Here is an 18405-nt window from a genome sequence, read left to right on the forward strand (position 1 = left end):
ACCTCTTTTGGGGTCCTTTGGAACAAAAAGTAATTTTTAAAGCATTAAAAAGATTACATAGACACTGGAAAATACAGTCATCTGCAAAAATAAGATGCTCGTAAACAATTAAGTCAACACCTGCAGCTTTTCCACGAGGGAGATTAGCACAAATATTTTTTACTTAGTCAAAAGTAAAATCAATGAACGAAGTGTTATTACGGGAATCATTTTCCATAAAACATTCAAATGAGTTTTCAATTTCCTCTTTAAAAGAACCATTATAATTTACATTAGAAGATTCTGTATACATTTTTGAGAGATAATCTCCCCAGTGCAGGGCAAGGCTAGGTGGATCTCTTACAATAATGTTTGCAAATTTCATTTCTGCCCCCGAAATACCACACGTGTCACTACGTCGAGATTTAATCATTGACCAAAAAGATTTTTAATTTAAATCAGCCGCAGATTCTAACTCAATATTCAGGTTCACTAGATGAGACTCTGAAAGCTGTCTATGTTTTAACCTTAATTTTCTTTTTGCTTCCTTATATTGAGCAAACGAAACAGAGTTAGAGTCACGTGGCCGTCCGTTTGAAACCCACACACAGCGAAGTCTCCACATCCCCTTATGCAATGCCTTCAGTTCACCCTTCCAATAGGGTTTCAGGAATAAGCGGAACTTACGTTTCTTCAGAGAAGACTCCGACGCCGCGTAAAGACAAGAAGCAATATCTGGTAAATCTTTCAATATCTTGTTCGGATGCTAAGACGCGTTTGCATGTATCAGAATTTACAAAATGTGACTGGAGTGTTTGCCGATATATTTCGGAGTAATCAGAACCATCAGATGAATTCCATTTAAATGAGGTATGTGGCATTTGTTCATACGATGTTGGAATGTCGACAGGAAAACACATTTCACAAATAATCGGACGTTGATTAGATACATCAAGATAATAGTCGTTGAGCACTCGGCATTCTTTGATAAGGTCATGTTTACTAGATCCAATGATCAGGTGATCGATCAAGGAAGATGAGCCGTCATCAGAGAGAACATAGGTATGGGTAGGACCATTGCACAACAAGGACGTTGTTACCGCGAAAAGTTGCTGACGATTCAAGAGTACTTGAAGTTGGGGACCACGGCTGTTCTCATATCCGTTGATTCTGGGACCACTTAAACGTGCATTAAGATCACCCATAATAATAACTGAACCTTCAGAAAGGAACGACGCGCAGAATTCGTTTAATTTTGCAACATATTAAGAAAAAGTATCTGCACCATAACGAGATGTCGGAAGATAAACTTGCATTATGAATACCACGCTTGAGTTCAAAGATAATTTCAGTATTGCGATTCGATCATCAGCAGAATCAATAACCGTCACCTGACTTGAAAGATCTTTGCGCCATGATAAAGCGACGCCTCCCTTGCGCCTTCTGTCATGAGCTAAGTATGAAGTGAAAAGTCAGAGATGACATGACTGGCATAGTCACTATGTATACTCTGAAATAGATGTCTTTGCTCTTCAAGTAACCAATGCTCTGATATGCCACATATGTCGATGTTATGTGAAGTGAGGGCAGTGTTAAGGTGCGAAGCCGCTGACATAATGCCAGTAACATTCCATGACATAAACCGGATCGGAGCCATGACGAATAGAATAACAGATACAAATAGAATTCTGGCATCCTGGTATATCTACCGATCAGCTGATTTCAAATTGTCCAACTTCAAGAGACTCTTAAATCATCAAGCGGATTTGAAATATAATATGAAAGGTCGACGAAGGATACACTGTACAGATATTGAATGGTGTGCAGCAGATTTGAATTGTTGAACATTGACACGAATAGTCGAACACTGCTTTAACTTCTTTTCCTGTGACTATTTATCAGATATTGGTCATCAATCGTCCAGACTTACGTTATGGAAGCTCTCCCGACGTACTTAATTAATTACCAGGATGCAAAATATATTATTGTAGTTATAAATAACATGCCTGCTATATTAGTATAATTATAAGACACATGCTTGACATAGATTGTCCTTGTTGTAAAACGCATAAAAATATACCCTGCAAATAAAAAACGCATAGTATATATTTCAATTATTTTTCTAATAATGAAATATCGAACATCATTTTGATTGTTATGTGTGAGTTTAAGGACAATACCCAGGTTCTTTTAAAGATGCTCTATCGACGACAGAGCATAAACGATATTCATTATTTGAACAATAATTGGTATTAAATCGTGTATATATATATGTCTAATTAACACAAAAAATAATACAAAATCATTCGTTTAGCCTTTGGTGCATGCGCAATCAGTATTTCATTCTACATAGGATATAGTACACTAGTGCCACGGAATTTTTTCGGGATGCAATTAATTATTTTTCATATTTTTAACTTGAAGTAAAATTAGAAGCTCAAATGATTTTTCACTTTATGACACTATACGAATGAGTTAGACCACATCTAAATGAGGCCCAATGGAACAATACTATCGGTCTGTAAGAAGCATGCAAATCGCAGACAGCCGTAGCCACGACCTTCGCGTCAATGGCAATCTGCAACCACATATCTTTCCAATTATGCAGAATAACAGTAGAATTTTCAAACAAGATAACGCCAGACCACATACAGCTCGCATTAGAACAGCATTCCTGCAGAAAAACAACGTCGATGTTCTTCCATGGCCTTCCAAATCGCCAAATCTGAACCTCATTGAACATATAAAGACAACCTGCATCGCAATCCCTGCAACAACTTGTGAATGAATTACAGGCAGAGTGGACAAAAATTCCACAACAAGTCATCCGTAATCTGACGTCATCTATGAGGAAACGCTGTCAAGCAGTTATTGATGCTAAAGTGGGCATACGCGATATTGACTTTAAGTGACCTTGAACTACGAAATGTGCAACGAACTGTGAAGATCTTGAAGGAATTTTGTCTTGACATTCAATTACCTTTTTTATATAAACTAAGTTTTTAGGTCATCTGACCCGAAGGGTCAGGATGACCTATTGTCATCATGCACCGTCCGTCGTCGTGCGCCGTGCGCCGTGCGCCGTGCGCCGTGCGTAAACTTTTTATTCAAACGACATCTTCTCAATAACCAGAAGACCCAGGGTACTCATATTTGGCCTGTAGGTTGCTGGGATGGAGGGCTACCAAGTTTGTTCAAATGAATGACCTTGACCTTCATTCAAGGTCACAGGTGTCAAAAAGGCTAAAATCTTTAAACAACTTCTTCTCAATAACAAGAAGGCCCAGGGTACTGATATTTGCCCTGTAGGATGCTGGGATGAAGGGCTACCAAGTTTGTTCAAATAAATGACCTTGACCTTCATTCAATGTCACAGGGGTCAAATAGGCTAAAATCCTTTAAACAACTTCTTGTGAAAAACTAAGAGGCCTAGAGACCTGATATTAGGCCTGTGGCATGCTGGGATGAAGGGCTACCAAGTTTGTTCAAATAAATGACCTTGACCTTCATTCAAGGTCACGAGGGTCAAAAAGGCTAAAATATTTTAAACAACTTCTTCTCAAGAACGAGAAGGCCCAGGGTACTGATATTTGCCCTGTAGGATGCTGGGATGAAGGGCTACCAAGTTTGTTCAAATACATGACCTTGATCTTCATTCAAGGTCACGAGGGTCAAACAGGCTAAAATCTTTAAACGACTTCTTCTCAAGAACCAGAAAGCCCAGGGCACTGATATTGGGCCTGTGACATGCTTGGATAAAGGGCTACCAAGTTTGTTCAAATGAATGACCTTAACCTTCATTCAAGGTCACGGGGGTTAAAAAAAGGCTAAAATCTTTAAACGACTTCTTCTCAAGAACTAGAAGGCCCAGGGTACTGATATTTGGCCTGTAGGATGCTGGGATAAAGGGCTACCAAGTTTGTTCAAATAAATGACCTTGACCTTCATTCAAGGTCACAGGGGTCAAATAGGCTAAAATCATTTAAACAAATTCTTGTGAATAACTAAGAGGCCTAGAGACCTGATATTAGGCCTGTGGCATGCTGGGATAAAGGGCTACCAAGTTTGTTCAAATGAATGACCTTGACCTTCATTCAAGGTCACAGGGGTCAAATAGGCTAAAATCTTTAAATGACTTCTTCTTAAGAACGAGAAGGCCCAGGGTACTGATATTGGGCATGTAGCATGCTGGGATAAAGGGCTACCAAGTTTGTTCAAATAAATGACCTTGACCTTCATTCAAGGTCACAGGGCTAAAATTTAATGACTTCTTCTCAAACTAGAAGCAAGGGTACTGATATTGGCATGTAGCATGCTTGATAGGCAAAAACTGTCTTCTTTAAATGACTTCTTCTCAAGAACCAGAAGGCACAGGGTACTGATATTTAGCATGTAGCATGCTGGGATGAAGGGCTACCAAGTTTGTTCAAATGAATGACCTTGACCTTCAATCAAGGTCACAGAGGTCAAATAGGCTAAAATCTTTAAACAACTATGTTGTATTGTACGAATAGTCAGATGACCGTTAAGGCCCATGGGCCTCTTGTTTTCTAATATTCGTGATTTTTGTTAACAGTTTCAAAATTTTATCATATGTTTCTCTTTTTGGAGAGTACTTTAAGACACATTTATGATATATGGAAATACATATTAAGATTTTTTTTTTCAATTTTGATAATGAATAAGTAAAAACATTTGAATTTCAGGATTGTTAAAATTTAGTGCAAAATGCGCCTGATTTCAACATGGCTTCCCTGGTTGAAGTTTGAGTTGAAGGACCAATTTCTTTCTATCTAGTGTTATCTGAGAATCTAGACTTTAATTGTAGAACACAATAGCTAACTAATATTCCTTTGTTTTAATAATACATTACAAAACTGTAACAAACTTTAACACTGTGGTCTATGTAAAATTATTAAGTTGGTTGTTTTCTATACAATGTCAGTGACGTGACGAAAACGTTGACCAGATGGGAGTTCATAGCTTGATATTTCCCAACTGGTTTGACATAGATTAAACGAGAAACTGAAAGTTGAATGGAAATATATATCTATATTTTGGTCCAGTTCTAGTACATGTGTACATGCACGTCCATGATATTGTCCATGTAAATGGTAAAATCCTTGCATTATATTGATAAAAACAGACTTCTGACACATTGGTCCTTTTTGACCACTGGTGAACTAAATGGTTTAGAACTGAAACATTGTACATGGCGTCGGATTAATGCTATATTGTATAAGTAATCCAATGATTAGGCATGTGAGGTCAATGTCCATCGTGCTACTCACGTGGACATACACGCTAATATCATGTTCGACTCCACTCGATGTGATAGATAAATCATATCAATGACCCAGATATATATGCAAAATGGTGATCCTCATTATTCATAAATTACTGTATATTGTTTGCGCGAGGGAAAATTTAATGTGTTAATTATGCAAAGGGCTTTTTTAACGCAAAAACTCGTGCGTGAAACGAAATATATTAATATGAGTCATATCTGCAAAATGTATCGCGACACTAACGACCTGGTTAATAACTATATATCACTTATAAATCAAATTCTGTGAATAGTCTGTTTGCATTTGATTATTTCTGTTACATATTACGAAATGCTTACTGGTGGTTGAAGAAGTGCGAGATAATAGCACATTCACACATTATCAGTATATTCCGTTATATATAGTCTACGTTTTTAATCTCTAAAGGCTCGATTTCCAGAAATGTATAAAGTCAATACAATAAAGGTATAAAAAGAAATAGGCTGAACCGGTAAAAAAAATAGCTTTCTCGTGAAATGTTACGATTCCAATTAATTATTGTAAAAAGTTATAAGTCACATTGATCGTAAAGATTCCTGGCGCGAAACTTGTCTTACATTGTATCAAATTAGTTTGTTTACATTTTCAATGCAACCTTATGTAACCTTACCAACCGCAGTTGGCATTAATCAATCTTTGAATTGCCATTCGCCTATTATGACGTCATTAGCATTGTAATCGAATGTAAATATAAGCATTGAACGACTTTTAGTTGGCATTCGTAGGCCAATGTTCAATACTTAATTGATTTGCAACACAAAACATATAATATAATAAATTTTATTTGATAAGATACTGATATAAACTTACAGCTATTCGTGTGTGTCCCAGGTCTAAACGTATATATACTGTGGGTGTCATGCGATAGCTGGCCAGGTCTGTACATAATAGTCTGGGTTATAGGTATAAGTTTCTCGTTGTTGTGTAATGGTATGTGGTGCCTGAACATCTTATATGTAATGCTAATTGTGAAACTGGTCAGTATTAATTGGTTCAGCGTGTTACTTATGTTATGCAGTAGCTATCCATGTATCAGATGTTTCAGGTGTTGGATATCATGGCCAAATACTGATCCCCATGCTCTCGTTGTTATGTATAAATAGAGCTGACCACTTATTGTAGAAGAGAGAGGGAGAAACATAGAGGAGCACACACCTTGTGTGTGGTCCCATTTTGGGCCACATGTATCAACAATGACTCTATGTAACGTATGAAGTACAGCAGAATAAAATGTGAACCAAAACATCAGAGTCAATCATCATTTCAACGACAATTCTCAACGCACAAGAAGTTATACGGACCCAACAAACGAAGACTACATATACCTGATGGCCACCTATACAACAGCTAAATAATACAACTTTACAAAACAAGATTCAAAAACCATTTTATTATACTGGCGCTGTGACGTGCGATGGGACCTGGGTTAAGCAGAAGGGCACCACTTTATGAATACCAGACCATTGGACACTTCGCGGAGCTACTCCACTAAATGATCGCCAGCTACAAACAACACATCAACAACAAGTTTTCGACCAGCAGCCATATTCCATTCCATTCTACGATCATCAGTGCCACAAGAACACAGAACACACTTACAATAAGAATCTTCAAGGAACCAACGCTAATGACCACAACCACCATACACCAACCAGTAAGAAGACAGAAGAACGAAGAAAGAAGAAAGAAAATGAACTCTGTATAATAATTGTGATTTCTTAAAAAATTTTGCACATTGATCAGTGTTTTGAGATATTGGAATTTAGTGTTCGGTAATGTATTATGTTTATTTTTTTTCTAAATCTATATTTACATCTTTTCTTAATTCTTAATTTGTTCTTCGTCTAATTCTTACAAGATCTCAATTTAACGTTACTTTTTACTACAGATTTTAAAAACAATGTAAAACCAAGTTTATTATTTGTACACACACGCAAAAGGATGATAGTTGTTCTTAGCAAATATTCATCTAATAATGTAGTGTAATACATACTATTCTAAATTCTGTATGTTTACTATACACTCCTTTATTTTACTTCACCAAGTTGTTATTACAATAATTCTGTAATTTATAATATTTGTAATATCATTTTTTCCTGAACTTAGATTTTTGCTAAAGTTATATTATGTTAAACTAATTATATTGATACGTTCATGACTTGTGCTCTTCATTTTCATCATTCTCAGAGAAGGTTCCTTAACATACTTTTTGTTTTAAACTATTTTTTATTGACACAAATACAATTTCATAATATAAAACACATATTTAAACGTCTGGAAATGTTCTGCTGACATGGTCTAACATGCAGTTTTAAAAGTATTTGGAACTTCCAGTATGTCTGAGAACAATAGGGTGGTGAGCTAATTCATTAAGGCCCATTTTCTCGATATTAATGACATATTTACGTTTATGTATATTATTTCACGTTGGGAGGAATACCCGATGCAGTTTAATGCCGGGCACAAACAAGTTTTTTATGTTTCTCTCAACGTTTACATGCACACACAAATACACAACATGGAACTTTCTTTGTAAGATGATTTTCATTTCATTTTATTGATTATAAGATCTTAGCCTGATTGGAGTGCAAGATTTCACGGCTTGATTGTTAATACGGCATGACGTCAGCACAAGCATTTTTTTTTCTTTTCATTAACTCCATTTTTATATAGCACAAGTTTGAACAGTACTAGGTCAGGTTAATCATTTTTTTTATTCTTTTTGGATTTATGAACTAAATGAAATTTTTATGCTAATGAACTCTATCATCCTTTATTTTACAAAATCATGATTTTTAAACATTCTTAATATTACTATTAGTCTAAGATATTTGAAATACAATACAACAAAATTCTGTTTTACATATGTTGTTACTCTGAGCAAATGTACAATTACTTTTTTATAGCATTTTCATTTTTACTGGTTGGTTAATACTTAAATATCATTCACAATACATTTGTAGCCATGCACTTGGTAATTTCTATATATCGGTCATTTTATAATTGATTTATCAACTAACGTTTAACAGATATACAAAACACTGTGCCCAGGTCAAATTATTCAATTAATTATATTGCATCATGTACATTTATAACTGATAACTAACAAGAAACATATTATGTTCTAATGTAGCTACACACTGTAATATAAATACCAATGATTAATTAGAGAATATTTTTCCACTTTATTAATAGAACAGATTTTCTTACAGCAATGTAACAATTTATTGCTAAATTTTTATATACTCTGTGACTTATCCATGGTATGCTGTTGTACTATAATTTTTCATATGGAAGTTCTTTTAACATTTTATATTGTGACATTAATACATATGATATTCATATTCACTTAAACATAATGTAAGATATACAAACACATTAACTTACCAAATAATTTGGGGAATGCCCAATGCAGTTTTATGCTGGGTTCACATAAGTTGAAATATGTTCCTCTTGCGTTATTTACACAACTTTGCTACATTTATTACTTGCACAACAACAAAGAACTTCCTGTGAATTGTATCATTACATTAATTGTTTACCAGTCTTAGTCTAATTAAAGACGAGGCATCATGCTAGTGTTTTAAAACGATATGGCGTTGACCTAGCGCTATTCATTTGCTTTCATTTTCATTTTTATTTTAATAACAGCATAATTATCATGAATATGTCGAAGTCCTGTAATTGTTTTTGTATTTTGCTTACACAAACTCTAGCTACAAATATAGAATCAGTTCTTGTACGTTCTTCAAGTTGATTTACATTGTACATCATTTATAATTATTAAGTACATAATCTATAATTATCAAGCTTTATATAAATTCTTCATATGATAATGTTTAAGTCTTGTATCAATTTAGATTGTATTTCGGAAACATAGCGGAATATAATAAGTTTTATTTTAAATTTATTATTATCATTTCAAATTATAACTAATTTTAAATAATTATTAACAAGGGGACGTAATATAATATAATAAATTTTATTTGATAAGATACTGATATAAACTTACAGCTATTCGTGTGTGTCCCAGGTCTAAACGTATATATACTGTGGGTGTCATGCGATAGCTGGCCAGGTCTGTACATAATAGTCTGGGTTATAGGTATAAGTTTCTCGTTGTTGTGTAATGGTATGTGGTGCCTGAACATCTTATATGTAATGCTAATTGTGAAACTGGTCAGTATTAATTGGTTCAGCTTGTTACTTATGTTATGCAGTAGCTATCCATGTATCAGATGTTTCAGGTGTTGGATATCATGGCCAAATACTGATCCCCATGCTCTCGTTGTTATGTATAAATAGAGCTGACAACTTATTGTAGAAGAGAGAGGGAGAAACATAGAGGAGCACACACCTTGTGTGTGGTCCCATTTTGGGCCACATGTATCAACAATGACTCTATGTAACGTATGAAGTACAGCAGAATAAAATGTGAACCAAAACATCAGAGTCAATCATCATTTCAACGACAATTCTCAACGCACAAGAAGTTATACGGACCCAACAAACGAAGATTACATATACCTGATGGCCACCTTTACAACAGCTAAATAATACAACTTTACAAAACAAGATTCAAAAACCATTTTATTATAAACAAAAGCAATGTAATGACTGTTAGTAACAGTTGTTTCAGGGTTGTACATGTATATAGTACATGCCGCTGGGTTTTGTGCCACGACCATTTGGGGCTACATTTCTGTTAATTTGTATCCGTGTCAGATTGAAAAAATGTCAAAAACTGTAATGTTTCGCGTCAAAATCGTTTCAAGGCATTGTGTAAATTCATTTTGTGAAATAATAATGAATTCCTAGACTTTTTGGGTATATTCTATAGTGATCGATATTAAAAACAAAATTGTTTAATCATTGCAGAAACAAACTGTCTATCTATCTGCATCTGTCATCATGGATTTATGACAGGCCAATAGATGGAGATTATTAAAGCCTTTTACTGTCACTTCCTTGTCGTCTCTATATTATATGCCCATGCATATGAATTTTATTGATTAACCTCATTTGTTACATTGTATTGACGATTATCTAGAACAATGTTCTGACCTCTGTACTCGCGGTATGCCCAAATTAACTTTTTTTTAATCATACTGGCAATAACGACAAACGTCAGAACAAAGCACAATTTTATATATACCCAACAGCGTTATATTTCTCGATTTGCAAACTAAAAATAGCAAACATACAATAATAATTAGCCTTCTTATAAAACGACGATACCGTGGAATTAAAAATATTGATATGACGCCTATCCATAGCATTAATGTCAAAACGTCAAAATAGTATTAAAAGCTCTATCCTAAGTGAACTAAACAAATCGCTACATTGTGTGACATTCGTTGTTATGGATACACATTAATGCGTTACCAAAAAAATTACAAGGTTGTGCAATGAACTTCGAAAACACCTGCATCGATAAAAAAAACAATTGTTGTTTGTTGAATTGAACATAAAAACTCATCAGTGGGCAGGCGAACATTGAAATTCCTATGAGAACTATATGTGTAGTTGTGTCCTACGGCTGATTGATTAGTTTTGTCTTCAATGTGAACTTAATATGAATAGCGCCTTAATAATAAAGGAGAATTTCTCTTTTTTCACCGATACGAATATTGACAATCTTGGAATTGGAAGGACTTTGCCTACTCTGAAAACCAGACAAGTCCTTTGTATCTTAGAAACCACAAACACATGAACACCAAACACTTTTCTAGAGATTCCATTCCACTTAGACTTACAAGAATGAATAATAAAAATTAGTGTTAGTTATTGTCGGAAGTTGTTTTAAATGTATAATTGATCATAATTTACCTGAAAATATCTGGCATTACGCTAATACGCTTGACGTTTTATATTATCTTTGGTTTCACAAACAAGTTGCCCTGCCATAGAAGAGGCTTATCGATATTTAAAAAAAAACCTTCCATAATGTCTTTCCCTGTACTGTAGGTTCCACTTGGTCGCTAATATTATATTATAAGATAGATATACAGCTGTCTAGGATTTAGACAATAGAAGTGTCTTACTATTTCTCAAGAAGTACTGATACAATTTCATACTATGTACAGTTGTATGAATTCCCTCTGGTCCTCAATTGTATCTAGTGAGTTTTGGGACTAATATTGAGGATAGGCTGCCATCTTGTATTTTGACATTAGAAGTTTGTTATCCCTAATTGAAAGTAGTAGTGATTGGACTTTCCTCAATTTCTATGTGTATAGGTGCCTGTACCATAACTAAACATACTGCCGTTTATGACTAAGTGGAAAAACACCTTGACTAGAGTTCTCATATTTGATTTTGTCAACGATATGGTGGTCTGTTTTATAAAATGTTTTTCAAAATGACGAATGGATTAAGAAGAAATAAATACATGCCACATTTGCAATAACACCTGTCCAGCGTTTAAACTTGATTTTCTCTCCTGTTTCTTCCGTTTAAACTTATGATTTTAAACCTTAAAGTAGAATATAAAGGTACAGAGAAACGATACATGAACTGTTTTACCTCTTTCATTACTAATTACATAACTAATTTATAAGTTTGTTATTACCAAACATATCTCCACGTTGCTCAGTGCTGGAAGTCTTGAAACTGACTACTTAACGCTCGGTTATAGTAGTTCACAGTTAATTTGTACAAATCTCTGGTGATTTTACATAAACAGACCGTGGTGTGAAGAGTGGCTGGCTAGTTAGTCGTCGCAGGTAAGTACAGAGGTAATTCAAGATAGTTTGGTTGCTTGGCAATTCTATAGAGCATGTTATTTTGGTCTGTTTGTGACACTTTGCATGCTGATATATTTATGTAAACATTGTATACATTTCCAGTCCATTGATTTAATCTCCATGCATGTATTACTAATCTCTATGATATGCAGCCAAAGATACCGAGCAACACACCCAAAGATACCGAGCAACACACCCAAAGATACCGAGCAACACACCCAAAGCTTTCCTCCGAACACTAGCCGACTGAACTACCTGTTCATCGATGATCGACCCAGTCCAATAATGCTACATAGGAATAGATAGAGAAGATCCCAGATTAAGTCGCCTTATAGGATTGAGATGTGATACCAGGTACCAACAGGGCAGTTTAGCTATTGTTGACATTTTGCCTATTTTCTAATGAAGACTTAATAAAATGATGTTATTTTAAATGTTATGTTATACAATGCTCTTATAGTCAACATTCTATCACCAAAAATAATGTGCGTGGAGATGTTTTACAGTTAGTAACGACTGTCATTCATATGGTATCTGTGGTATTCTATTACTAAATGTTTATTCCTGTATTATAGATATAACACATTATTATCAAAATGATAAAGAATTAGATTATCGCTAAAAGGTTGGTCTTAAAGGCCCACTACCTTTCCGAAACGGCTTTTGATTTCTAAAATGGGAAAGTAAAACGAGATCGATATTTTTGTATGGTCTCTCAAGTTATTAACTTACCGTTAATACTACACGTATCATCACATTCTGAACAATTTGATTAAAATAAATAAAATGTTAATTTTCATAACGCGGGTCGTCTTGTGTTTCCTGCCGTCGTCCTAAATACCGCGAGCGGTAGTTGACAATCACTGTGCCAGATGGCAAAACAGCGAAATAACTCTCTCGTACTGTTATCAAACATTACGCAGGAAATATATATTTGGAGTTGTAACCTCATCTTAGGCCATTGGTATATATTTTCTGATATTATTAATGTTTTTAAGAAACCTGTATGTTTTCCTCCGGAAAGGTACATGTAGTGGGCCTTTAAAGTAATGTACTGAGACGTTCTGTGATTATTCCTGGTCTCTTTTTGGTTTATTTAACCAACTCCAAAAGTGATAGGAATTCCTTGGCTACCTTGTGAATATTACTTACAACTGATTATTTCAGTGACAGTGTAAAATAACCAGAGTAGTATTTACGGGATATTACGTCACTAGAACTGCTGTTCAGTGAGTTTGTTATAGACAGGCTTGGGTTGTATGATATGTGTGTTCCTGACATCCCACCCTCCCAACTGATTGCAGTGATCGGGTGCTTATTCTGGTTACAAATGAGCCTAGGATACCCGCCCTTTTGACTTTAGACATATTTTATTGTAAAACACAAAAAGGATCAGGCATAAGTTATTTCAACTTAAACAGCCGTCTCCTAACATTATAACACAATTAACATACATGTATTATGCATAATGACTTAGATATCTTATACAGATTATACAATTCAAATAATATTACTTTAAATCAATTTAATAGTAATTGTGTAGTAAAAGTTTTTGTATGTTTAAAGCTTATATGTATGTCCAGAATCTTCCACTGGACCTAATATACGATTGCACATGTTCAAAATTTTTACAATTTACCTTCAAAGCCAAATTTTCATCACCAAAAAACATCAAATCAAGGTGTATTTCGAGATTTTGCATTTTTAATTTCGCTTATTAACTTTGTACGGGCATCTAAATAATTTGGACATTCTAAGAAATAATGATTAGCATTTTCACAATGATTTCACAGTTTGTTCAACGAGAATTTTCGACTATATTTGAACGGAAGAGTACAACATTTTACGCCTCAATCTGGTGTGAAAAATATTTAATTTTCTGTCACCATATAGCTAAAATAAATTGGTCGATGAGAGACTATTTGTTGGGAAAGAGCAATCTTAAAAGAAGAAATGGGTAATGACTTAATATCATTATCTAAATTATTCTAGTTTCTTAAAATAGAAGGTAAAGAAGACTTGAGAGTGGAGGAGAGTCGATAGTTTGGAATACAAAAGTCGTTATTGTTTCTTAGAACATATTGATTCTTTTCATCATATGTGGAAATATATCCGAAAGAAAGTTAGGAGTATCATGAGTTTTCATCTCATGTAATAATTTAAGTTTTCTTCTTACTCTCCTATCACTTATAGTAATTATATACCTGATTCACTATAAAGAGATTCAAATTCTTTTTTTGCAAATGATGGCAAACCTGTAATTATTCTTGTTACTTCCCTTTGTGCCCTTTCTAACTTGTCTGAATCAATTGCAAAACAACTGTCCCAAATTCCACAAGTATATTCTAAAATCGGTAGTATAAATGACTTATAAATCTGTAAAAGGATATCACGCTTTAGCATATAATTAAGTTTACGCAATACATTTATTTTCTTCGTAACATATTTGTAGATTGCATCAACATATCAGACCAATTGGCATTTGAATTAAGAGTTCCCACAAGATGTCTGTGAAATGGATTAAAATTTAGAAAGTTACCATCAAAAATCAAATCTAAATCTGCATCATTTTTCTTAAATGACCTCTATATATATAGCTTCCTACTTTCAATGTCACAATACTGCTAAAATGTATCCATGGGTCATTCGGTCATATTCTGCACTGCTACTGTACCTACATTTTAACTATCCACCGAGAGAGAAAACAATCTGGAATTACTTTGGTTCAAAAACTCATTATAAAATGCATACAGAATAAGACAATTGGTTTATAGTACTACATGTGTAATTGGACTAGGTTGATCATTGGTGAAAAGGAAGCTCAATCTATCAAATATTTGGCTAATGTCAGTAGGGTCCTGGATTAGAATCCTAGCTGGCCTGATCGCTACATTTTCTCCTCTCCTGTAAGAAAATTGGCAAGCTTGCCAACCCAAGTTTCAAGTATTGGGAGTACATAAGCAGGGTGATAAGCTAAAATGACCTTGAACTATGACCCTGTGTCTCTGACTACTCATCGTTAGTCAATCAACACCTTGTCTAGATATAGTTTATACCCAGATAACATGCCAATATTGGCCCGATGTTGGGTAATGGTCGTACGGTCGGGTGACCGCTGGCAGTCGGTGTACTATCAATGGCCCAATGTTGGCCCGATGAAGTACGACCAACGGTTGGGATGATAAAGTTGGCCCATTATTGGTCCGATGTTGTACGCCCAATGGTTGGCCTGCTTACATTGGTAAAATGTTGGCCCATTATTGGCAAATTGGCCGATTCCCAATACAGTTTCATTAGGCCAATGCGACGTGTGACAGAAAAAAAAACTTTCAATAAAATAATGAAACAATGTTATGTACTACACACAGTTACTAGAATTTCTCTAATGACCGTGAGTTGATTTAAATGGTTTGTACCGTAAATAATGTAAATGAAAAAAAAAACCCACTTTTTTCTTTATTTCCAAGGCCTATATTATTTTTTGTCTGTGTGTATCTGCGAGATTCATTGCTTGAATTAAAATTTTTGCATATTTGACTCGGTCTTCTGGTCATATTTATACCATTACGTGTACAAGGATTTACAAGTAAGTCTAATTTCCGCTGGCGGGCACTATCAATGATCCACATCTGCTATGAGTCACGTGACTATTCCCGCCAAGACCATCCCCATCTATTTGTATCTGGACCACACTCTATAGCTAGTTGACCAGGAGCTGACCAGCACACATGAATTCATTTTGAGTTTTGCTGACATATAGGAAGAATTACTTCAAGACCACATCAAAATTGTAAGTAGAGTTACTTTTGTTATAATATACTAGTGTATGATCAATAATAATGATATTATATCTGTTTTAACGTTGTGGCGATGTACAGATTGTTTGGTGTATGTTTATAATTCCATTTCCATGTTCAAACTAAAGCTAAACCTTTGCCAATTTATCAGTATTATTACACATACCAAAAACATATTTCACAAAATTTGTGATCAGGTTGAAAGTGGTACATGTAGATGTAGATAATTAACATGTTATGAAACATGTGCATAATGTACATGCAACAACGAAATATATTATTTTTGAAAGGCTGGGAACGTCCTACTTAAAAATTCGGGTGGTTAACAATTAAGCTGATTAGGTAGTGGGCGGAAAGTATACTTAAAGTGCATAGTGACCAGCCTCTGCTGCTGCATGTAAACATTACCACATTCTCTTCCGTCCATATCCTAAACACTGACCACTAGTCTCCCTCCAGGCACTTGGTAAGAAGGTTATTGATAACAAAACTATAGCATCACCTGATTGTGGTGGAAATCCCCAAAGTATGTGCAAATTTTGCTGCTTGGATATAGATAGTACACCCAATTTATAAGTATTCAAAACAATTGAGAGAACAATTGAAACAACAAGGGAGTCATTTGGCTTATAAGCTAATAAATAAATTAGTTTTAGTTTACAAGAATGATTGTTTCAGGAAGTTATGTTTTGTTTTTTCTATTGTCACAGATTACCAACCTGCCAACAATTGTCGCTACCTGCACTCGCCGGATTCAAACAACGAGTTTTTTAATTGGCAAGGAAAGGACACCAAAAGGGCCTTTTTCAAGCCTCATTATGTGCAGTCATCACAAGTAAGTATAAAATTAGTCATTGTATAATGTCCATAAAGGGAAGACATATTATACTTTGTTCTGTCAAAGTTTGATATTGAAGCCATAAGTAGAAAATGCCTTAATCATAATGTAAAGTAATTAATTATTACATATCAAAATTTAGTACTTAAACTGTACGATAAGTTAGCTGCATTTTGTTATCGAAGCAAAGCTTAGAAATGTGTTGGCAGAGAGTGAAAATTAAGCTCAGATATAGACATGAAAATGTAGAAATTTAGACCTGTGTTTAATGGTATACCCCTACAATATTTCTGTACAGTACATATCAATAGATGTATTTACTTTTTTATTATAGAGGCTGTAAGAAAAATCAGAATGGCATCTAATGCAACAGATGCTGAAATTCACAACATCATAAAAGCCTGGCTTTGCACTTTTGGAGACTGAGAGGGAGGAAGCAAAGAAAGACAAAAACAAGAAGCTGGCCACTATATACAATAGTAGAGACTGCCCAAGAAAGTGGAGATCCAGATTAGATTAAACGTGTGAAATAATTCTCTTTGTGCCATTGGCTGAAATTTCTTTGGAGAGATTGACATTTTCCATAACTGACATTTAAAAAAAACCATACCAGTGAGCGCAAGTTATACAAGCTTATTTGGGGTTATTTCTTTTTATGTCCAGAGGAATTATAGTAAACTGTTATGAATACACAAACAATGAACATATATTTGGGAAATACCACAAAAGGTTTGGTCCATTAAAAACAGTTGGCATGCTCTTTAATCTTTATGATTTAAAAAAAAAACTTTTATTGTTTTTGAAGTAAGAAAAATACACTACAATGTTATTCCATATCTAATAGTTGCATTTTTCTTTGCTGACATTTTGATAATTTTAGAAATATATCATAACAGGTTATTTCATCATTTAATTAATATGGGTTAAGTTTTGGAATCTATATTTTTAATGTCATTTTAGGAAATATATATATATGGAAGAATATGAGCTTTTAAAGTCTATTTTGATCAATAGAAGCAATGTATTATCAAATGTTGAAATAACCTGTTCAGCTCATGTGGAATGGATTGGTGTTTAATTAGGAACCATGCGATTTTATGGCATTAATGAGAGAGGTATTTACCAAGCTTAAAATTAATTAATGCTTTAAAATTAATCGACCCTATGGATCAGACAAATCAACATCAGACCAGCATTGGGCCAACAGATAGCCGGAATTGGGCCAATGCTGGGCCAATATAAATGCTAACTTCTACATCGGCCCAATGTTAGCCTGACATTCAAAAGCCAACATGCCAACATTGGGCCGACGTAGAACCGACACACTGGGCCGACAATGGACCAATTTGCAAATCAACAGCGGGCCAATGTCAACTGCCAATACTGGCCCGATGTAACTGCCAGCATTAGGCCAATATTGGGCCAACATTGCGATGCTATCTGGGTATCCCCTTAAAGGGACTAAATCGCTAAAAAATCATGTAATAAAAGATAAAAGAGTTATAGGACTAAAATTAATTGTAAAAGTTGTGTACTTTGTGTTAATAACAGTATTTAAAAGTTTGTATAACAATTTTGTTCAAAATGGAGAAAAACTGAAAATAAATAGGACCGACCTAGTCACTATTTCATATTATTATCTTTCGGCGAGTGTAAACAACCCCTATGTGCATGCGCGACGCGTGAACATTCCAAACATCCGATCGAAGGAAATTTCA

The 18405-nt window shown here is 34.6% G+C and overlaps 1 long non-coding RNA gene across 1 annotated transcript; it reads left to right on the top strand.

Annotated features, from left to right (window-relative positions):
• Window positions 1–15553: 15553 nt before the first annotated feature.
• LOC138307609 (uncharacterized) lies at window positions 15554–17945 on the top strand. The gene is made up of 3 exons (XR_011206019.1): window positions 15554–15842; window positions 16560–16684; window positions 17022–17945. It is a non-coding gene; the product is annotated as an uncharacterized lncRNA (long non-coding RNA).
• The last annotated feature ends 460 nt before the right edge of the window (window positions 17946–18405 follow it).

This window comes from Argopecten irradians, chromosome 14 (assembly GCF_041381155.1).
Source record: "Argopecten irradians isolate NY chromosome 14, Ai_NY, whole genome shotgun sequence".
NCBI classification, from domain to species: domain Eukaryota; kingdom Metazoa; phylum Mollusca; class Bivalvia; order Pectinida; family Pectinidae; genus Argopecten; species Argopecten irradians.